The sequence below is a fragment of the Salmo salar genome, chromosome 15 (genome assembly GCF_965601325.2).
Source record: "Salmo salar chromosome 15, fSalSal1, whole genome shotgun sequence".
NCBI classification, from domain to species: domain Eukaryota; kingdom Metazoa; phylum Chordata; class Actinopteri; order Salmoniformes; family Salmonidae; genus Salmo; species Salmo salar.
The window spans coordinates 109,592,501-109,616,500 of NC_138305.1; the positions used below are offsets into that span (position 1 = coordinate 109,592,501).

At 46.8% G+C, this 24,000-nt stretch overlaps 1 protein-coding gene across 1 annotated transcript in view; it reads right to left on the bottom strand.

Moving 5' to 3' along the window:
* The window catches only part of LOC106590852 (XK-related protein 7), a 133,767-nt gene that overhangs the window by 75,937 nt on the left and 33,830 nt on the right, over positions 1-24,000 (bottom strand). The window lies entirely within an intron of this gene.

The window sequence follows — 24,000 nt, forward strand, 5'->3', positions numbered from 1 at the left end:
CCCAGAGAGTGATGCCAGCCCCACTATCTACAGGACCATTGAAGCAGTGTGTTATTCTCCCCAGAGAGTGATGCCAGCCCCACTATCTACAGGACCATTGAAGCAGTGTGTTATTCTCCCAGAGAGTGATGCCAGCCCCACTATCTACAGGACCATTGAAGCAGTGTGTTATTCTCCCCAGAGAGTGATGCCAGCCCCACTATCTACAGGACCATTGAAGCAGTGTGTTATTCTCCCAGAGAGTGATGCCAGCCCCACTATCTACAGGACCATTGAAGCAGTGTGTTATTCTCCCAGAGAGTGATGCCAGCCCCACTATCTACAGGACCATTGAAGCAGTGTGTTATTCTCCCAGAGAGTGATGCCAGCCCCACTATCTACAGGACCATTGAAGCAGTGTGTTATTCTCCCAGAGAGTGATGCCAGCCCCACTATCTACAGGACCATTGAAGCAGTGTGTTATTCTCCCTAGAGAGTGATGCCAGCCCCACTATCTACAGGACCATTGAAGCAGTGTGTTATTCTCCCAGAGAGTGATGCCAGCCCCACTATCTACAGGACCATTGAAGCAGTGTGTTATTCTCCCAGAGAGTGATGCCAGCCCCACTATCTACAGGACCATTGAAGCAGTGTGTTATTCTCCCAGAGAGTGATGCCAGCCCCACTATCTACAGGACCATTGAAGCAGTGTGTTATTCTCCCAGAGAGTGATGCCAGCCCCACTATCTACAGGACCATTGAAGCAGTGTGTTATTCTCCCTAGAGAGTGATGCCAGCCCCACTATCTACAGGACCATTGAAGCAGTGTGTTATTCTCCCTAGAGAGTGATGCCAGCCCCACTATCTACAGGACCATTGAAGCAGTGTGTTATTCTCCCAGAGAGTGATGCCAGCCCCACTATCTACAGGACCATTGAAGCAGTGTGTTATTCTCCCTAGAGAGTGATGCCAGCCCCACTATCTACAGGACCATTGAAGCAGTGTGTTATTCTCCCAGAGAGTGATGCCAGCCCCACTATCTACAGGACCATTGAAGCAGTGTGTTATTCTCCCAGAGAGTGATGCCAGCCCCACTATCTACAGGACCATTGAAGCAGTGTGTTATTCTCCCAGAGAGTGATGCCAGCCCCACTATCTACAGGACCATTGAAGCAGTGTGTTATTCTCCCAGAGAGTGATGCCAGCCCCACTATCTACAGGACCATTGAAGCAGTGTGTTATTCTCCCAGAGAGTGATGCCAGCCCCACTATCTACAGGACCATTGAAGCAGTGTGTTATTCTCCCAGAGAGTGATGCCAGCCCCACTATCTACAGGACCATTGAAGCAGTGTGTTTGTTATTCTCCCAGAGAGTGACAGGTAGTTAAGGGAGTATTTAAAGCAGGGGGTGGAACCTTGTTCAGTAAACAGAGGAACGAAAGTGATCTGTACTGTTCCCGGAACAGAACCGTTATTTTACACTAAAACCGTTGAGTCTCGAAGGACCCCACCCCCTTTAAGCCAATGAACATTCTAACAGTGTAATTAATACATTTCATATATGCTATCGCAAAAATAATAATTTGGTTGTTTTTATGAAGGTATGATTAGAAGACAATATATATGTGTCACGTCCTGATCTGTTTCACCTGTCCTTGTGATTGTCTCCACCCATCTCCAGGTCTTATTTTCCCCAGTGTATTTATCCCTGTGTTTCCTGTCTCTCTGTACCAGTGTATTTATCCCTGTGTTTCCTGTCTCTCTGTACCAGTGTATTTATCCCTGTGTTTCCTGTCTCTCTGTACCAGTGTATTTATTCCTGTGTTTCCTGTCTCTCTGTACCAGTGTATTTATCCCTGTGTTTCCTGTCTGTCTGTACCAGTGTATTTATCCCTGTGTTTCCTGTCTGTCTGTACCAGTGTATTTATCCCTGTGTTTCCTGTCTCTCTGTACCAGTGTATTTATCCCTGTGTTTCCTGTCTCTCTGTGCCAGTGTATTTATCCCTGTGTTTCCTGTCTCTCTGTACCAGTGTATTTATCCCTGTGTTTCCTGTCTCTCTGTACCAGTGTATTTATCCCTGTGTTTCCTGTCTCTCTGTACCAGTTTATTTATCCCTGTGTTCCCTGTCTCTCTGTACCAGTGTATTTATCCCTGTGTTTCCTGTCTCTCTGTACCAGTGTATTTATCCCTGTGTTTCCTGTCTCTCTGTACCAGTGTATTTATCCCTGTGTTTCCTGTCTCTCTGTACCAGTGTATTTATCCCTGTGTTTCCTGTCTCTCTGTACCAGTTTATTTATCCCTGTGTTCCCTGTCTCTCTGTACCAGTGTATTTATCCCTGTGTTTCCTGTCTCTCTGTACCAGTGTATTTATCCCTGTGTTTCCTGTCTCTCTGTACCAGTGTATTTATCCCTGTGTTTCCTGTCTCTCTGTACCAGTTTATTTATCCCTGTGTTTCCTGTCTCTCTGTACCAGTGTATTTATCCCTGTGTTTCCTGTCTCTCTGTACCAGTGTATTTATCCCTGTGTTCCCTGTCTCTCTGTACCAGTGTATTTATCCCTGTGTTTCCTGTCTCTCTGTACCAGTGTATTTATCCCTGTGTTTCCTGTCTCTCTGTACCAGTGTATTTATCCCTGTGTTTCCTGTCTCTCTGTACCAGTGTATTTATCCCTGTGTTTCCTGTCTGTCTGTACCAGTGTATTTATCCCTGTGTTTCCTGTCTGTCTGTACCAGTGTATTTATCCCTGTGTTTCCTGTCTCTCTGTACCAGTGTATTTATCCCTGTGTTTCCTGTCTCTCTGTGCCAGTGTATTTATCCCTGTGTTTCCTGTCTCTCTGTGCCAGTGTATTTATCCCTGTGTTTCCTGTCTCTCTGTACCAGTGTATTTATCCCTGTGTTACCTGTCTCTCTGTACCAGTGTATTTATCCCTGTGTTTCCTGTCTCTCTGTACCAGTGTATTTATCCCTGTGTTTCCTGTCTCTCTGTACCAGTGTATTTATCCCTGTGTTTCCTGTCTGTCTGTACCAGTGTATTTATCCCTGTGTTTCCTGTCTCTCTGTACCAGTGTATTTATCCCTGTGTTTCCTGTCTCTCTGTACCAGTGTATTTATCCCTATGTTTCCTGTCTCTCTGTACCAGTGTATTTATCCCTGTGTTTCCTGTCTCTCTGTACCAGTGTATTTATCCCTGTGTTTCCTGTCTGTCTGTACCAGTGTATTTATCCCTGGTTTTCCTGTCTCTCTGTACCAGTTTATTTATCCCTGTGTTTCCTGTCTCTCTGTACCAGTGTATTTATCCCTGTGTTTCCTGTCTCTCTGTACCAGTGTATTTATCCCTGTGTTTCCTGTCTCTCTGTACCAGTGTATTTATCCCTGTGTTTCCTGTCTCTCTGTACCAGTGTATTTATCCCTGTGTTTCCTGTCTCTCTGTACCAGTGTATTTATCCCTGGTTTTCCTGTCTCTCTGTACCAGTTTATTTATCCCTGTGTTTCCTGTCTCTCTGTACCAGTGTATTTATCCCTGTGTTTCCTGTCTGTCTGTACCAGTGTATTTATCCCTGTGTTTCCTGTCTCTCTGTACCAGTGTATTTATCCCTGTGTTTCCTGTCTCTCTGTGCCAGTGTATTTATCCCTGTGTTTCCTGTCTCTCTGTACCAGTGTATTTATCCCTGTGTTTCCTGTCTCTCTGTACCAGTGTATTTATCCCTGTGTTTCCTGTCTCTCTGTACCAGTGTATTTATCCCTGTGTTTCCTGTCTCTCTGTACCAGTGTATTTATCCCTGTGTTTCCTGTCTCTCTGTACCAGTGTATTAATCCCTGTGTTTCCTGTCTCTCTGTGCCAGTGTATTTATCCCTGTGTTTCCTGTCTCTCTGTACCAGTGTATTTATCCCTGTGTTTCCTGTCTCTCTGTGCCAGTGTATTTATCCCTGTGTTTCCTGTCTCTCTGTACCAGTGTATTTATCCCTGTGTGTCCTGTCTCTCTGTGCCAGTTCGTCTTGTCTGTTTCAAGTCAACCAGCGTGTTTTTTTCCCCATGCTCCTGCTTTTGCTATTCCCTCTTCTGCTGGTCCTCCTGGTTTTGACTCTTACCTGGCTGGTCTCTGTACCCATCTGCCTGACAATTCTGCCTGCCCTGGCCTATGATAACAATCGCATCATATATTTAATATGCCAAATACAATTTTTTTTTTTAAACAGTTTCACTTATTCATTTTAATTAACTTAATCATTATGAAACACCCCTCTCTATTGTCATTGGTTACACTAATTGCACAGTCTGTCTCCATAACCTGGTTCAAGTATTCATGACATCACTCTGAGGAAGGCACAGTGATGCCGAAACGTTGGTAAAATACCCAATAAATTACTGGGAGTTTATACATGGAGTTTTGATAGTTTATAGTTTATTCGCCGTTAAAATATGTTCTGGGTGTGTGCCAGCTCATGTTATTTCACTGTAGGACATGTAAAAACATTACATTCGCGGAGTGCATTAGTTACAACTATGAAAGAGAAAGTGTTATGTGTTGGAACGCGGTAACAGCTTCTTTCTATAACGACACAAAATAAAATGCACCGACCACAAAGACGCCCAGTCAAATGATAAAAACATCAGTGGACTAAACATCATTATAAGCGCCGAGTGTGTTTGATAAATAGTGAAAATCAGCACAAAAGCTGTAATGGCATTATAATGAATATAAGTGTTGATATGACAGCAGGCAGAAATGGTCAATTATTGTCAGTGCTCGCTGTTCTGTACAAACTTCTTCCATTTGTTGGATACCATGGCGATCGTGTCTGTTTCTTTGTCGCCTTCTCGCCTTCTCATTTCTTTGTCATCAAAACGAAGGTAATTATGCATCACTCGCTTCCCCTCGCTCAACTCACCCATTCTACCCCCCCCCCCCATCATCATACTACTTCAGCTATTTCATCTGTTGTTATATATATATATGTCAAATTAGTTTTAGTATAGTTTAGGTTCAGTTTTAAGGCACTTTCAAACGTCAGGAAAAGGTGCAGTTCAGGCCCTACTGTTGGGTGAAGGAGGGGAGCAGGCCCTACTGTAGGGAGGAGGAGGGGAGCAGGCCCTACTGTTGGGAGGAGGAGGGGAGCAGGCCCTACTGTAGGGAGGAGGAGGGGAGCAGGCCCTACTGTTGGGAGGAGGAGGGGAGCAGGCCCTACTGTTGGGAGGAGGAGGGGAGCAGGCCCTACTGTTGGGTGATGGAGGGGAGCAGGCCCTACTATCGCAGAAGGAGGGGAGCAGGACCCAATGTTGGGAGGAGGAGGGGGAGCAGGCCCTACTGTAGGGAGAAGGAGCGGAGCATGCCCTAATGTTGGGTGAAGGAGGGGAGCAGGCCCTACTGTTGGGTGAAGGAGGGCGAGCAGGCCCTACTGTTGGGAGGAGGAGGGGAGCAGGACCTACTGTTGGAGAAGGATGGGAGCAGGCCCTACTGTAGGGAGGTGGAGGGGAGCAGGCCCTGCTGTAGGGAGAAGGAGGGGAGCAGGCCTTACTGTTGGAGAAGGAGGGGAGCAGGCCCTACTGTTGGGAGGAGGAGGGGAGCAGGCCCTACTGTTGGGAGGAGGAGGGGAGCAGGCCCTACTGTTGGGAGGAGGAGGGGAGCAGGCCCTACTGTTGGGAGGAGGAGGGGAGCAGGCCCTACTGTTAGGAGGAGGAGGGGAGCAGGCCCTACTGTTGGGTGAAGGAGGAGGGGAGCAGGCCCTACTGTTGGGAGGAGGAGGAGGGGAGCAGGCCCTACTGTTGGGAGGAGGAGGAGAGGAGCAGGCCCTACTGTTGGGAGGAGGAGGAGGGGAGCAGGCCCTACTGTTGGGAGGAGGAGGAGGGGAGCAGAACCTATTGTTGGGTGAAGGAGGAGGGGAGCAGGCCCTGCTTTTGGAGAAGGAGGGGAGCAGGCCTTATTGTTGGAGAAGGAGGGGAGCAGGCCCTACTGTTGGGAGGAGGAGGGGAGCAGGCCCTACTGTTGGGAGGAGGAGGAGGGGAGCAGGCCCTACTGTTGGGAGGAGGAGGAGAGGAGCAGGCCCTACTGTTGGGAGGAGGAGGAGGGGAGCAGGCCCTACTGTTGGGAGGAGGAGGAGGGGAGCAGAACCTATTGTTGGGTGAAGGAGGAGGGGAGCAGGCCCTGCTTTTGGAGAAGGAGGGGAGCAGGCCTTATTGTTGGAGAAGGAGGGGAGCAGGCCCTACTGTTGGGAGGAGGAGGGGAGCAGGCCCTGCTGTAGGGAGAAGGAGGGGAGCAGGCCCTACTGTTGGAGAAGGAGGGGAGCAGGCTCTACTGTAGGGAGAAGGAGGGGAGCAGGCCCTACTGTTGGGAGGTGGAGGGGAGCAGGCCCTACTGTTGGGAGAAGGAGGGGAGCAGGCCTTACTGTTGGAGAAGGAGGGGAGCAGGCCCTACTGTTGGGAGGAGGAGGGGAGCAGGCCCTGCTGTAGGGAGAAGGAGGGGAGCAGGCCCTACTGTTGGGAGGTGGGGTGGAGCAGGCCCTACTGTTGGAGAAGGAGGGGAGCAGGCCCTACTGTTGGAGAAGGAGTGGAGCAGGCCCTACTTTTGGGAGAAGGAGGGGAGCAGGCCCTACTGTTGGAGAAGGAGGGGAGCAGGCCCTACTGTAGGGAGAAGGAGGGGAGCAGGCCCTACTGTTGGGAGGAGGAGGGAAGCAGGCCCTGCTGTAGGGAGAAGGTCGGGGAGCAGGCCCTACTGTTGGGAGGAGGGGGGGAGCAGGCCCTACTGTAGGGAGGAGGAGGGAAGCAGGCCCTGCTGTAGGGAGAAGGAGGGGAGCAGGCCCTACTGTTGGGAGGAGGGGGGGAGCAGGCCCTACTGTAGGGAGAAGGAGGGGAGTAGGCCCTACTGTTTTAACTCCGGTTCTGTTTGTGATTCTAGCAATGACACTGTGTTTTATTATATTTTAATTATTTATGAAAAGTCAAGGATGGACGGGAGGCATGACTTAAACAATGGCAGAGTAATGTTTTTTTATTTTATTCATGAGCAGTCCAAATGACTGCTTTGTATTTGTATTTATTTTGGATCCCCACAAGCTGCTGTGTGTGTGTGTGTGTGTGTGTGTGTGTGTGTGTGTGTGTGTGTGTGTGTGTGTGTGTGTGTGTGTGTGTGTGTGTGTGTGTGTGTGTGTGTGTGTGTGTGTGTGTGAGTGTGTGTGTGTGAGTGTGTGTGTGTGCCAATGTTTGTATTTACTTCACAGTCCCCGCTGTTCCATAAGGTGTTTTTTAAATCTAATTTTACTGCTTGTGTCAGTTACTTGATGTGAAATAGAGTTCGATGTAGTAATGGCTCTATGTAGTACTGTGTGCCTCCCATAGTCTGTTCTGGACTTGGGGACTGTGAAAAGACCTCTGGTGGCATGTCTTGTGGGGTATACATGGGTGTCCAAGCTGTGTGCCAGTAGTTCAAACAGACAGCTCGGTGCATTCAACATGTCAATACCTCTCACAAATAAAAGTAGTGATGAAGTCAATCTCTCCTCTTTCAGCCAGGAGTGATTGACATGCATATTATTAATATGCTTTCCTCCTGGCTACCCCAAACCCGGCCAACAGCTTCGCACCCCTCGCAGCTACTTGCCCAAGCCTCCCCAGCTTCTACTTCACCCAAATCCAGATCACAGATGTTCTGAAAGAGCGGCAAAACCTGGACCCGTACAAATCAGCTGGGCTAGACAATCTGGACCCTCTCTTTCTAAAATTATCCGCCGCCATTGTTGCAACCCCTATTAACAGTCTGTTCAACCTCTCGTTCCCTAAAGATTGGAAAGCTGCCGCGGTCATCCCCCTCTTCAAAGGGGGTGACACTCTAGACCCAAACTGTTACAAACCTATATCCATCCTGCCCTGCCTTTCTAAGGTCTTCGAAAGCCAAGTTAACAAACAGATCACTGACCATTTCGAATCCCACCGTATCTTCTCCGCTGTGCAATCTGGTTTCCGAGCTGGTCACGGGTGCACCTCAGCCACGCTCAAGGTGCTAAACAATATCATAACCGCCATCGATAAAAGACAGTACTGTGCAGCCGTCTTCATCAACCTGGCCAAGGCTTTCGACTCTGTCAATCACCGTATTCTTATCGGCAGACTCAATAGCCATGGTTTCTCAAATGATTGCCTTGCCTGGTTCACCAACTACTTCGCAGACAGACTTCAGTGTGTAAAATCGGAGGGCATGTTGTCCGGACCTCTGGCAGTCTCTACGGGGGTACCACAGGGTTCAATTCTCCGGCCGACTCTTTTCTCTGTATATGTCAACGATGTCGCTCTTGCTGCAGGTGATTCCTTGATCCACCTCTACGCAGACGACACCATTCTGTATACATCTGGCCCTTCTTTGGACACTGTGTTAACTAACCTCCAAACGAGCTTCAATGCCATACAACACTCCTTCTATGGCCTCCAACTGCTCTTAAACGCTAGCAAAACCAAATGCATGCTTTTTAACCGTTCGCTCCCCACACCCGTTCGCCCGACTAGCATCACTACTCTGGACGGTTCTGACCTAGAATACGTGGAATACAAATACCTAGGTGTCTGGCTAGACTGTAAACTCTCCTTCCAGACTCATATCGAACATCTCCAATCCAAAATCAAATCTAGAATCAGATTTCTATTTCGCAGCAAAGCCTCCTTCACTCACGCCGCCAAACTTACCCTAGTAAAACTGACTATCCTACCGATCCTCGACTTCGGCGATGTCATCTACAAAATAGCTTCCAATACTCTACTCAGAAAATTGGATGCAGTCTATCACAGTGCCATCCGTTTTGTTACCAAAGCGCCTTATACCACCCACCACTGCGACCTGTATGCTCTAGTCGGCTGGCCCTCGCTACATATTCATCGCCAGACCCACTGGCTGCAGGTCATCTACAAGTCTATGCTAGGTAAAGCTCCCCCTTATCTCAGCTCACTGGTCACGATAACAACACCCACCCGTAGCACGCACTCCAGCAGGTATATCTCACTGGTCAACCCCAAAGCCAACACCTCCTTTGGCCGCTTTTCCTTCCTGTTCTCTGCTGCCAGTGACTGGAACGAATTGCAAAAATCGCTGAAGCTGGAGACTTACATTTCCCTCACTAACTTTAAACATCAGCTATCTGAGCAGCTAACCGATCGCTGCAGCTGTACATAGTCCATCTGTAAACAGCCCATCCAATCTACCTACCTCATCCCCATATTGTTTTTATTTACTTTTCTGCTCTTTTGCACACCAGTATTTCTACTTGCACATCATCATCTGCTCATCTATCACTGTAGTGTTAATTTGCTAAACTGTAATTACTTCGCTACTATGGCCTATTTATTGCCTACATCCTCATGCCATTTGCACACACTGTATATAGACTTTCTTTCTTTCTATTATGTTATTGACTGTACGCTTGTTTATTCCTTGTGTAACTCTGTGTTGTTGTTTCTGTCGCACTGCTTTGCTTTATCTTGGCCAGGTTGCAGTTGTAAATGAGAACTTGTCCTCAACTAGCCTACCTGCTTAAATAAAGGTGAAATAAAGATTAAATAAAAAATATTAGCTCTCTGTGCACATCCAAGGGCCAGGCATGCTGCCCTGTTTTGAGCCAATTGCAATTTTCCTTAGTCCTTTTTTGTGGCACCTGACCACACAACTGAACAGTAGTCAAGGTGCAACCAAACTAGGGCCTGTAGGACCTACCTTGTTGATAGTGTTGCTAAGAAGGCAGAGCATCACTTTATTATAGACAGACGTCTCCCCATCTTAGCTATTACTGCATCAATATGTTTTGACCATGACAGTTTACAATCTGGTGTTACTCCAAGCAGTTTAGACATCTCAACTTGCACAATTTTCACATTATTTATTACAAGAATTACTTGAGGTTTAGTGTTTAGTGAGTGTTTTGTTCCAAATACAATGCTTTTAGTTTTAGAAATATTTAGGGCTAACTTATTCCTTGCCACCCACTCTGAAACTAACTGCAGCTCTTTGTTAAGTGTTGCAGTATTTTCAGTCGCTGTAGTAGCTGACATGTATAGTGTTGAGTCATCCGCATACATAGAAACTCTGCTTTTACTCAGTGTCAGTGGCATGTCGTTAGTCAAATTTGAAAAAAGCAAGGGCCTAAACAGCTACCCTGGGGAATTCCTGATTCTAACTGGATTATATTTGATAGGCTTCCATTAAAGAACACCCTCTGTGTTCTGTTAGACAAGTAACTCTTTATTCACATTTTAGCAGGGGGTGTAAAACCATAACACATACGTTTTTCCAGTAGCAGACTATGATTGATAACGTCAAAAGATGCACTGAAGTCTAACAAAACAGCCCCCACAATAATTTTATCATCAATTTCTCTCAACCAATCATCAGTCATTTGTGTAAATGTTGAGTGTCCTTCCCTATAAGCATGCTGAAATTCTGTTGTCAATTTGTTTACTGTAAAATAGCATTGTATCTGGTCAAACATAATTTTTTCCAGAAGTTGACTAAGTGTTGGTAACAGGCTGATTGGTCGGCTATTTGAGCCAGTAATGGGAGCTTTACTATTCTTGGGTAGCGGAATGACTTTAGCTTCCCTCCACGCTCTCTAGTAGGCATAAACTGAAGATGTGCAAATAGGAATGGCAATATCGTCTGCTATTATCCTCAGTAATTTTCCATCTAGATTGTCAGACCCTGGTGGCTTGTCATTGTTGATAGACAACAATAATTGTTTCACCTCTTCCAGACTGACTTTACGGAATTCAAAATACAATTCTTGTCTTTCATAATTTGGTCCGATATACTTAGATGAGTAGTGTCAGCGTTTGTTGCTTGCATGTCATCCCTACGTTTGCTTATCTTGCCAATGAAAAAGTCATTAAAGTAGTTTGCAATATCAGTGGGCTTTGTGATGAATGAGCCATCTGATTCAATGAATGAAGGAGCCGAGTTGGCTTTTTTCCCCCAACATTTCATTTAAGGTGCCCCAAAGCTTTTTACTATCATTCTTTTATATAATTTATCTTTGTTTCATAGTGTAGTTTATTTTTATTTTGTTTAGTCACATGATTTCTTAATTTGCAGTACGTTTTGCCAATCAGTTGGGCTGCCAGACTTAATTGCCTCATCCCTCTCAACCATACCATTTTTCAATTCCTCATCAATCCACGGGGATTTAACAGTTTTTACAGTCATTTTCTTAATGGCTGCGTGCTTATTAATAACTGGAATAAGTAGTTTCATAAATGCGTCAAGTGCAGCGTCGGTTGCTCCTCATTACACACCACAGACCAGCAAATACTCTTTACATCAACAACACATGAATCACTACAAAAGTTATTGTATGACCTCTTGGGCTCCTGAGTGGTGCTGTATTCTAAGACACTGCAAGAGGCGTCACTGCAGTACCTGGTTCGAATCCAGGCTGCATCACATCCGGCTGTGATTTACAGTAGCACTGCGTTCATCCACCTCTGGCCTGCTCACCTCCCTACCTCTGCGGAAGCACAGTTCCCGCTCAGCCCAGTCAAAACTGTTCGCTGCTCTGGCACCCCAATGGTGGAACAAGCTCCCTCACGACGCCAGGACAGCGGAGTTAATCACCACCTTCCGGAGACACCTGAAACCCCACCTCTTTAAGGAATACCTGGGATAGGATAAAGTAATCCTTCTAACCCCCCCACTAAAAATAGATATAGATGTACTATTGTAAAGTGGTTGTTCCACTGGATATCATAAGGTGAATGCACCAATTTGTAAGTCACTCTGGATAAGAGCGTCTGCTAAATGATGTAAATGTCTATTACAGTGAAAGAATACCATGATATTGTTTGAGGAGAGTGCACAATTTTGAACATGAAAAGTTAAATGCGATGTTTCATTGGATCAGTCTAAAACTTTGCACATACACTGATGCCATCTAAGTGGCCAAAATCTAAATTGCACCTGGGCTGGAATAATACATTATGGCCATTCTCTTGCATTTCAAAGATGATGGTACAAAAAAAATATAAAAGAATCTTTGTTTTTTTCTTTATATTATCTTTTACCAGATCTATTGTGTTATACTCTACTACATTCCTTTCACATTTCCATAAACTTCAAAGTGTTTCCTTTCAAATGGTACCAAGAATATGCATATCCTTGTTTCAGGTCCTGAGCTACAGGCAGTTAGACTTGGTTATGTCATTTTAGGAGAAAATTGAAAAAAACGGGCTAATCCTGAAGATCCTTTTCAGATCAGTCCCTTGTGCTGCTGTTTGGTCTGCTGTGTGTGTGTGTGTGTGTGTGTGTGTGTGTGTGTGTGTGTGTGTGTGTGTGTGTGTGTGTGTGTGTGTGTGTGTGTGTGTGTGTGTGTGTGTGTGTGTGTGTGTGTGTGGGTGGGTGGATGTGAGGATTGGCAACAACACCTCCGCCCTCTGCTGTACTCGCTGTTCACCCATGACTGTGTGGCGTTGCACAACAACAACTCAATCATTAAGTTTGCTGACGACACCAGGCCTGATAACCAACAACGACGAGTCAGCCCATAAGGTGGAGGTAAGTGAACTGGCATTGTGACATCAGGACAACAACCTCTCCCTCAATGTCAGCAAAACAAAGGAGTTGATTGTTGACTTTAGGAAGGAAAGGAGGGATCACGCCCCAATCCACATCAACGGGACTGCAGTAGAGAGAGTGAGCAGTTTAAAGTTCCTCAGCATCCACATCACCGAGAACTTGACATGGACCAACACCACCACCACTCTGGTCAGGAGGACACAACAGCGTCTCTACTTCCTAAGGCGGCTGAAGAAATACGGCATGTCACCCTGGGTCCCGGGGGGGGGGGGGGGGGGGGTGTTCCGACCAATTGCATCATGACCTTGTAAAGGAATTGCTCCATCCACGTCTTAGTACATCACTGGGGCCGTGTTCCCACCCGTCCAGGACATGTACTGGAAACGGTGCCCGAAAAAGTCCAGCAGCATCATCAAGGACCCGTTAGCCTGGTTTAATCTGTTTATAATTGTATAATTAGCCTAGCAGTAGTAATTATTGTGTTATGGGTTAGATAGAATGATCTATGTGCATTGGACAGAGGGAAAGTACAAAAGTGCAAAAATTGAATAAGAGCCATGTGTCTGAGATTAGAACTGATAGATCATAAATTACTGTTCTATAACACTATCTTATATCTTTATGCTTTTAACATCATCACATACTCCTAGTATGAATATACACATTTTATATACTCCTCGAAATTGAAAGGAGTGTTAGGTTTAAGTTCTTTGTGTATGGGAGGTGTAATTATTTAGTGGACTGCAGTAGACTGTAGGAATGTGTACTCCCCAATAACTCAAGGCCTCTCCTGAAGTCCTATGAAAGGCACGGAGGAGCCCAGAGGTTCACGATTCAGGCTGGGCCACGATAAGACCAGTAGCAGGAAAAGACTCAGCTGTTGCCCAGCAATAGAGAATGATTGTTTATCCTAGAAATACAAGGAGGTGACTCCTCCTAGTCGGAAGGTATAAATACATGTGCTTGTGTGACCTGTATGGGCGCTATGCAGCTGCATCACCTAGTTTTAATTTTTCTCGGAATCCGTCTAGATTATTGTACCAGAAATGAGATCCTAACAGTTGGCGTTGTCGGCAGGATTCACCACAATCTGTCGTCGAACTAAAGAGTCCGAATCAGTTGAACAGAAGCCGGCACACATAACAAGGTAGGTAAAGTTCCCACACATGTTTACCACTCATTCTGACAGCTCGGGGAGACGAGGGTCTGAATGTAAAATGATGGGAAATGAACCTAGAAAGTCTGGATTTATTCCACTGTGTGGTACCACCTGGATTTATTTCACTGTGTGGTACTGCCTGGATTTATTCCACTGTGTGGTACTGCCTGGATTTATTCCACTGTGTGGTACTGCCTGGATTTATTCCACTGTGTGGTACTGCCTGGATTTATTCCACTGTGTGGTACTGCCTGGATTTATTCCACTGTGTGGTACCACCTGGATTTATTCCACTGTGTGGTACTGCCTGGATTTATTCCACTGTGTGGTACTGCCTGGATTTATTCCACTGTGTGGTACCACCTGGATTTATTTCACTGTGTGGTACTGCCTGGATTTATTCCACTGTGTGGTACGGCCTGGATTTATTCCACTGTGTGGTACGGCCTGGATTTATTCCACTGTGTGGTACTGCCTGGATTTATTCCACTGTGTGGTACTGCCTGGATTTATTCCACTGTGTGGTACCACCTGGATTTATTCCACTGTGTAGTACCACCTGGATTTATTCCATAGGCACACTGTTTGGTACCGGCTGGATTTATTCCACAGGCACACTGTGTGGTCCTGGCTGGATTTATTCCATACGCCCACTGTGTGGTACCAGCTGGATTTATTCCACTGTGTGGTACCGGCTGGATTTATTCCATAGGCCCACTGTGTGGTACCGGCTGGATTTATTCCATAGGCCCACTGTGTGGTACCGGCTGGATTTATTCCACTGTGTGGTACCGGCTGGATGTATTCCATAGGCCCACTGTGTGGTACCGGCTGGATGTATTCCATAGGCCCACTGTGTGGTACCGGCTGGATGTATTCCATAGGCCCACTGTGTGGTACCGGCTGGATTTATTCCATAGGCCCACTGTGTGGTACCGGCTGGATGTATTCCATAGGCCCACTGTGTGGTACCGGCTGGATGTATTCCATAGGCCCACTGTGTGATACCGGCTGGATTTATTCCATAGGCCCACTGTGTGGTACCGGCTGGATGTATTCCATAGGCCCACTGTGTGGTACCGGCTGGATGTATTCCATAGGCCCACTGTGTGGTACCGGCTGGATTTATTCCATAGGCCCACTGTGTGATACCGGCTGGATTTATTCCACTGTGTGGTACCGGCTGGATTTATTCCACTGTGTGGTACCACCTGGATTTATTCCACTGTGTGGCACCGGCTGGATTTATTCCACTGTGTGGTACCGGCTGGATTTATTCCACTGTGTGGTACCACCTGGATTTATTCCACTGTGTGGCACCGGCTGGATTTATTCCACTGTGTGGTACCGGCTGGATTTATTCCACTGTGTGGTACCACCTGGATTTATTCCACTGTGTGGCACCGGCTGGATCTATTCCACTGTGTGGCACCGGCTGGATTTATTCCATCGGCCCACTGTGTGATACCGGCTGAATTTATTCCACTATGTGGTACCGCCTGGATTTATTCCACTGTGTGGTACCACCTGGATTTATTCCACTGTGTGGCACCGGCTGGATTTATTCCACAGGCCCACTGTGTGGTACCGGCTGGTAGGAAGCTAGGAGTCCTAGGTGTCGTTCTTCATTTGTGAGGTCTGTCCTAGATGACTACGGCAAATGGCGTCCAAAAGGGATAATCCCTTCTAGTTTAGACTAGGCACTAGTATGTGCCTGGGAGGGTTTAGGCCCCTTATAGGTTAGACTAGGGGTTGGAGTCCCCTGGGAGGGTTTAGGCCCCTTATAGGTTAGACTAGGGGTTGGAGTCCCCTGGGAGGGTTTAGGCCCCTTATAGGTTAGACTAGGGGTTGGAGTCCCCTGGGAGGGTTTAGGCCCCTTCTAGCTTAGACTAGGTGTTGGAGTCCCCTGGGAGGGTTTAGGCCCCTTATAGGTTAGACTAGGGGTTGGAGTCCCCTGGGAGGGTTGAGGGGAGTGGCTGTACCTAAGACATGTAAACGCAAGTAAAACTAAATGCATGCTCTTCAACTGATCGCTGCCCGCACCCACCCGCCTGACTAGCATCACTACTCGGTTCTGAATACGTGGACAACTACAAATACCTAGGAGTCTGGTTAGACTGTAAACTTTCCTTCCAGACTCACATTAAGCATCTCCAATCCAAAACTAAATCTAGAATTGGCTTCCTATTTCGCAACAAAGCCTCCTTCACTCACGCTGCCAAACATACCCTCATAAAACTGACTATCCTACCGATTCTCGATTTCGGCGATGTCATTTACAAAATAGCCTCCCAACACTCTACTCAGCAAACTGGATGCAATCAATCACAGTGCCATCTGTTTTGTCACCAAAGCCCCATATACCACCCACCCCTGCGACCTGTATGCTCTCGTCGGCTGGCCCTCGCTACATATTCGTCGCCAGACCCACTGGCTCCAGGTCATCTATAAGTCTTTGCTAGGTAAAGCTCCACCTTATCTCAGCTCACTGGTCACCATAGCAACACCTACCTGTAGCACGCGCTCCAGCAGGTATATCTCACTGGTCATCCCCAAAGCCAACACCTCATTTGGCCGCCTTACCTTCCAGTTCTCTGCTGCCAATGACTGGAACGAATTGCAAAAATCACTGAAGTTGGAGACCTATATCTCCCTCTCTAACTTTAAACATCAGCTGTCAGAGCAGTTTACCGATCACTGTACCTGTACATAGCCCATCTGTAAATAGCCCATCCAACTACATTCGTAATCCCCATATTGTTTTTATTTACTTTTTTTGCTCTTTTGCACCCCGGTATTTCTACTTGCACATCATCATCTGCACATCTATCACTCCAGTGTTAATCTGCTAAATTGTAATTACTTCCCTACTATGGCCTATTTATTGCCTTACCTCCTTACTCCATTTGCACACACTGTACATAGATTTATCTATTGTTATTGACTGTACTTTTGTTTATCCCTTTGTTGTTGTTTTTTTGTCGCACTGCTTTGCTTTATTCTTGACCAGGTCGCAGTTGTAAATAAGAACTTGTTCTCAACTGGCCTACCTGGTTAAATAAAGGTGAAATTAAAAAAAATAATAAAAATGTGTATTTAATTGTCTCTATGGTATATGGAGACATTGGCACATCCGTATACTTGGTTGTAGAGAAATAGTCCATGTTAAACATCTCTGTTGTGTGGTGATTTTCTATTTAACTAGGCAAGTCAGTTAAGAACAAATTCTTATTTTCAATGACGGCCTAGGAACAAGTGGGTTAACTGCCTTGTTCAGGGGCAGAATGAGAAATTTGTACCTTGTCAGCTCGGGGATTTGATCTCGCAACCTTTCGATTACTAGCCCAACGCTCTAACCACTAGGCTACCCTGCCGCCCTGATAACTGATGTATTAATACCCCGGAGTAGGGTATAGGCGGTTTCCAGCGGTAGTGGTCTGTCAAGGATGAGACGTTGTCAGTAAGTGGTCATGTGATAGAAAGTTGCCTGGAGAATGTCCTGGAGAAGATAAAAGAATGCAATAAAAGAAAAATGTTGGTTGTCAATACTGCTAATAATGTGTGTTGTAAGCAATCAGTGATATTTGAACACCGACTAGGAAGAATCAAAAGCTATGCAACTACTACCCTTGTAGCTGGTATGGAACCGATTTTTGGATAAACAGATTTTGGTCACGGCTCGGTAGATGAGGAGTGTTGGCAATAGTTCCGGATCCGATACCCAAAATCGTAAAATAATCGTTAAAAGGGAGTAAATGATGGTGTCTGTTATGGTGCAGTATGTTGACCTCTGTTATGGTGCAGTATGTTGACCTCTGTTATGGTGCAGTACATTGACCTCTGTTATGGTGCAGTATGTTGACCTCTGTTATGGTGCAGTATGTTGATCTCTGTTATGGTGCAGTATGTTGGCCTCTGTTATGGTGCAGTATGTTGACCTCTGTTATGGTGCAGTACCTTGACCTCTGTTATGGTGCAGTATGTTGACCTCTGTTATGGTGCAGTATGTTGACCTCTGTTATGGTGCAGTATGTTGACCTCTGTTATGGTGCAGTATGTTGACCTCTGTTATGGTGCAGTACCTTGACCTTTGTTATGGTGCAGTATGTTGACCTCTGTTATCAAATCAAATTAAACATTGTCACATACGCTGAATACAAAAAGTGTAGACCTTACTGTGAAATGCTTACTTACAAGCTCTTAACAAACAATGCAGTTCAACAAAGAGTTAAGAAAATATTTACCAAATAAACTAAAGTAAAAAATTATAAAAAGTAACACAATTAAATAACAATAATGAGGCTATATACAGGGGGTACCGGTACCGAGTCAATGTGCAGGGGTACAGGCTAGTCGAGGTAATTTGTTCATGTACTGTAGGTAGGGGTAAAGTGATAATAAATAATAAAAAGCGAGTAGCAACAGTGTAAAAACTCATTGGGGGGGTGTCAATGTAAATAGTCCGGGGGGCCATTTGTTTAATTGTTCAGCAGTCTTATGGCTTGGGGGTAGAAGCTGGTAAGGTGCCTTTGGGTCCTAGACTTGGCTCTCCGGTACCGCTTGCCGTGCGGTAGCAGAGAGAACAGTCTATGACTTGTGTGACTGGAGTCTTTGACAATTTTTGGGGCTTTTCTCTGACACCACCTAGTATATGAGTCCTGGATGGCAGGAAGCTTGGTCCCAGTGATGTACTGGGCCGTACACATCACCCTCTGTAATGCCTTACAGTCAGATGCTCTCAATGGTGCAGCTGTAGAACTTTTTGAGGATCTGGGGACCCATGCCAAATCTTTTCAGACTCGTCAGGGGAAAAATGCGTTGTCTGTGTCCTCTTCACAACTGTCTTGGTGTGCTTGGACCATGATATTTTGTTGGTGATGTGGACACCAAGGAACTTGAAACTCTCGACCCGCTCCACTACAGCCCCGTTGATGTTAATGGGGTCCTGTTCGGCCCGCCTTTTCCTGTAGTCCACGATCAGTTCCTTTATCTTGCTCACATTGAGGGAGAGGTTGCTGTCTTGGCACCACACTGACAGTTCTCTGACATCATCCCTATAGGCCGTCTCATTGTTGGTAATCAGGCCTGCCACTGTTGTGTCGTCAGCTAACTTAATGATGGTGTTGGAGTTGTGTTTGGCCATGCAGTTGTGGGTGAACAGCGAGTACAGGAGGGGACTGAGCACGCACCCCTGACAGGCTTCAGTGTTGAGGATCAGAGTGGTAGACGTGTTGTTGCCTACACTTACTACCTGGGGACGACCGTTATGAAGTCCAGGATCCAGTTGCAGAGGGAGGTGTTAAGTCCCAGTGTCCTTAGCTTAGTGATGAGCTTTGTGGGCACTATGATGTTGAACGCATTTTCATATAAACTCAGCAAAAAAAGAAACGTCCCTTTTTCAGGACCCTGTCTTTCAAAGATAATTTGTAAAATTCCAAATAACTTCACAGATCTTCATTGTAAAGTGTTTAAACACTGTTTCCCATGCTTGTTCAATGAACCATAAACAATTAATGAACATGCACCTGTGGAACAGTCGTTAAGACACTAACAGCTTACAGACGGTAGGCAATTAAGGTCACAGTTATGAAAACTTAAGAGACTAAAGAGGCCTTTCTACTGACTCTGAAAAACACCAAACGAAAGATGCCCAGGGTCCCTGCTCATCTGCGTGAACGTGCCTTAGGCATGCTGCAAGGAGGCATGAGGACTGCAGATGTGGCCAGGACAATAAATTGCATTGTCCGTACTGTGAGACACCTAAGACAGCGCTACAGGGAGACAGGACGGACAGCTGATCGTCCTCGCAGTGGCAGACCATGTGAAACAACACCTGCACAGGATTGGTACATTCGAACATCACACCTATGGGACAGGTACAGGATGGCAACAACAACTGACCGAGTTACACAAGGAACGCACAATCCCTCCATCAGTGCTCAGACTGTCCGCAATAGGCTGAGAGAGGCTGGACTGAGGGCTTGTAGGCCTGTTGTAAGGCAGGTCCTCACCAGGCATCACCGGCAACAACGTCTCCTATGGGCACAAACCCACCGTCGCTGGACCAGACAGGATGGCAAGAAGTGCTCTTCACTGACGAGTCGCGGTTTTGTCTCACCAGGGGGGGATGGTCGGATTCGCGTTTATTGTCGAAGGAATGAGCGTTACACCGAGGCCTGTACTCTGGAGCGGGATCGATTTGGAGGTGGAGGGCCTGTCATGGTCTGGGGCAGTGTGTCACAGAATCATCGGACTGAGCTTGTTGTCATTGCAGGCAATCTCAATGCTGTGCGTTACAGGGAAGACATCCTCCTTCCTCATGTGGTACCCTTCCTGCAGGCTCATCCTGACATGACCCTCCAGCATGACAATGCCACCAGCCATACTGCTCATTCTGTGCGTGTTCTGCCATGGCCAGCGAAGAGCCCGGATCTCAATCCCATTGAGCATGTCTGGGACCTGTTGGATCGGAGGGTGAGGGCTAGGGCCATTCCCCCCAGAAATGTCCCGGAACTTGCAGGTGCCTTGGTGGAAGAGTGGGGTAACATCTCACAACAAGAACTGGCAAATCTGGTGCAGTCCACGAGGAGGAGATGCACTGCAGTACTTAATGCAGCTGGTGGCCACACCAGATACTGACTGTTACTTTTGATTTTGGCTCCCCCTTTGATCAGGGACACATTATTCCATTCCTGTTAGTCACATGTCAGTGGAACTTGTTCAGTTTATGTCTCAATTGTTGTATCTTGTTTTGTTCATACAAATATTCACACATGTTAAGTTTGCTGAAAATAAATGCAGTTAACAGTGAGAGGACATTTTTTTTCTTGCCGAGTTTAGGTGTTCCAGGTGGGAAAGGGCAGTGTGGAGTGCGATTGAGATTGTGTCATCTTTGGAACTGTTGGGGCGGTATGCAAGTAGGAGTGTGCCTATGGCTGGTTACCTTCACTTCGTTAGGCACAGGGACTATGTTGGTCTGCTTGAAACATGTAGACTCGGTCAGGGAGAGGTTGAAAATGTCAGTTAAGACACTTGACAGTTGGTCCGCACATGCTTTGAGTAGAGGTCCAGGTAATCCGACTTTGTGAATGTTGACCTGTTTATAGGTCTTGCTCACATCAACTACCGAGAGCGGTATGACACAGTCGTCTTGAACAGCTGGTGCCCTCATAAATGGATATTATAAGGTGAATGCACCAATTTGTAAGTCGCTCTGGATAAGAGCGTCTGCTAAATGACTTAAATGTAAATGTAAATAAATGCTTCAGTGTTGCTTGCCACAAAGCAAGCATAAAAGGCAATTAGCTCGTCTGGTAGTCTCGCGTCACTGGGCAACTCGCAGCTGGGTTTCCCTTTATAGTCCGTAATAGTTTTCAAGCCTTGCCACATCCGACAAGCATTAGAGCCGGTGTAGTAGGATTCAGTCTTAATCCTGTATTTGCTTTGCCTGTTTGATAGTTCGTCTGATGGCATAGCGGGATATCTTATAAGCGTCCGGATTAGTCTCCCGCTCCTTGAAAGCAGCAGCTCTAGCCTTTAGCTCGATGCGGATATTGCCTGTAATCCATGGCTTCTGGTTGGGATATGTACGTAAGGGTCACTGTGGGGACGACGTCATCGATGGACTTATTAATGAAGCCGATGACTGAGGTGGTATATTCCTCAATGCAATTGGATGAATCCCGAAACATATTCCAGTCTGTGTTAGCAAAATAGTCCTGTAGCGTAGCATCTGCGTCATCTGACAACTTCCGGATTGAGCGAGTCACTTCCTGCTTTAGTTTTTGCTTGTAAGCAGGAATCTGGAGGATAGAATTATGGTCAGATTTGCCAAATGGAGGGCAGGGGAGAGCTTTGTACGTGTCTCTGTGTGTGGAGTAAAGGTGGTCTAGAATTTTTTTTCCTCTGGTTGCACATGTGACATGCTGGTAGAAATTTGGCAAAACAGATTTAAGTTTCCCTGCATGAAAATCCCCGGCCACTAGGAGCGCCGCTTCTGGATGAGCATTTTTTTTGTTTGCTTATGGCCTTATAGAGTTGGTTGAGAGTGGTCTTAGTGCCGGCATCGTTCTAGGGTGGTAAATAGACGGCTACGAATAATATAGATGAGAACTCTCTAGGTAGATAGTGTGGTCTACAGCTTATCATGAGGTGCTCTACATCAGGCGAGCAATACCTCGAGACTTCTTTAATATTAGACATCGAGCAACAGCTGTTATTGACAAATAGACACACACCCCTGCCCTCGTCTTACCAGACGTAGCTTCTTTGTCCTGCCGTTGCACGGAAACCCCGCCAGCTCTATATTATCCGCGTCGTCATTCAGTCATGACTCGCTGAAACATTCAATATTATTACGTTGACGTCTGTTATGGTGCAGTACAGTCACAAACACGCACACGCACGCGTGCGCGCACACGCACACACACGCACACGCACACGCACCCACACACACACACACACACACACACACACACACACACACACACACACACACACACACACACACACACACACACACACACACACACACACACACACACACACACACACACACACACACACACACACACACACACCACACTTGAAGCCTGTCTGTTATCACTCCTGGTGCTCTTTTCCCTTAATCACAGCAAATAAACAGCACAGTCCTAGACATAGGATACTAACTGTCACAAATAAACAGCACAGTCCTAGACATAGGATACTAACTGTCACAAATAAACAGCACAGTCCTAGACATAGGATACTAACTGTCACAAATAAACAGCACAGTCCTAGACATAGGATACTAACTGTCACAAATAAACAGCACAGTCCTAGACATAGGATACTAACTGTCACAAATAAACAGCACAATCCTAGACATAGGATACTAACTGTCACAAATAAACAGCACAGTCCTAGACATAGGATACTAACTGTCACAAATAAACAGCACAGTCCTAGACATAGGATACTAACTATCACAAATAAACAGCACAGTCCTAGACATAGGATACTAACTGTCACAAATAAACAGCACAGTCCTAGACATAGGATACTAACTGTCACAAATAAACAGCACAGTCCTAGACATAGGATACTCTTCACCTTGTTTCCTCTGTCTCTCTGTCTTGCTCTCTCTCCCTCCCTCTCTCTCTCTCTCCCTCTCTCTCTCCCTTCTCTTTCATCTTCCCACTCTCTTCTCCTTCCTTTCATCTGTGTCCCCTCCTCATCTAACTAATAATGAATGAAAAGCTGTAGTTTCCTGCCAGTGTGTGAAAGGAGGGGTTTTTGGGTATTTGAGAAAGCTTTTAGGGTTTTCCTGTTTGGGAGAACGAACACTTACCTGGCTTTTCCAATGTGTGTTCTCACTGGCGGTGATTCAGAAACACAAACACACAGACACTGACTGCATGCTCTCTGTTCGTTAAGTACTTTAGCGTGGGAGAAGAGTTCCCAGGTGCAAAAATTATTCTGCCATCTGTAATGTGTCTAGTGCCCCCACAGACCTTCTCCCCTCCACCTCAGTTCTCTCCTCTCCTCCACTCCTCCCCTCCACCTCAGTTCTCTCCTCTCCTCCCCTCCTCCCCTTCTCTTCAGTTCTCTCCTCTCCTCCCCTCCTCCCCTTCTCTTCAGTTCTCTCCTCTCCTCCCCTCCTCCCCTTCTCTTCAGTTCTCTCCTCTCCTCCACTCCTCCCCTTCTCTTCAGTTCTCTCCTCCCCTCCTCCCCTCCCCTCCCCTCCTATCCTCTCCTCCTCCTGAGCCCTCTCCTACCCTTCTCCTCCGTCCTCTCCTCCCTTCCTCAGCCCTCTCCTCCCCTACTCTTCAGGCCTCTCCTCCCTTCCTCAGTCCTCTCCACCCTTCCTAAGTCCTCTCCTCCTCCTCAGCCCTCTCCTACCCTCCTCCCTAGTCCTCTCCTCCCCTCCTCCTCAGTCCTCTCCTCTCCTCCCTCAGTCCCCTCCTCCTCAGTCCTCCCCTCCTCCTCAGCCCTCTCCTCCCCTCCTCAGTCCTCTCCTCCCTTCCTCAGTCCTCTCCTCTCCTCCCCTCCTCAGTCCTCTCCTCTCCTCCTCAGTCCACTCCTCTCCTCCCCTCCTCAGTCCTCTCCTCTCCTCTCCTCCCCTCCTCAGTCCACTCCTCTCCTCTCCTCCCTTCCTCAGTCCTCTCCTCTCCTCCCCTCCTCAGTCCTCTCCTCTCCTCCCCTCCTCAGTCCAGTCCTCTCCTCCCCTCCTCAGTCCTCTCCTCTCCTCTCCTCTCCTCTCCTCTCCTCTCCTCTCCTCTCCTCTCCTCTCCTCTCCTCTCCTCTCCTCTCCTCTCCTCTCCTCTCCTCTCCTCTCCTCT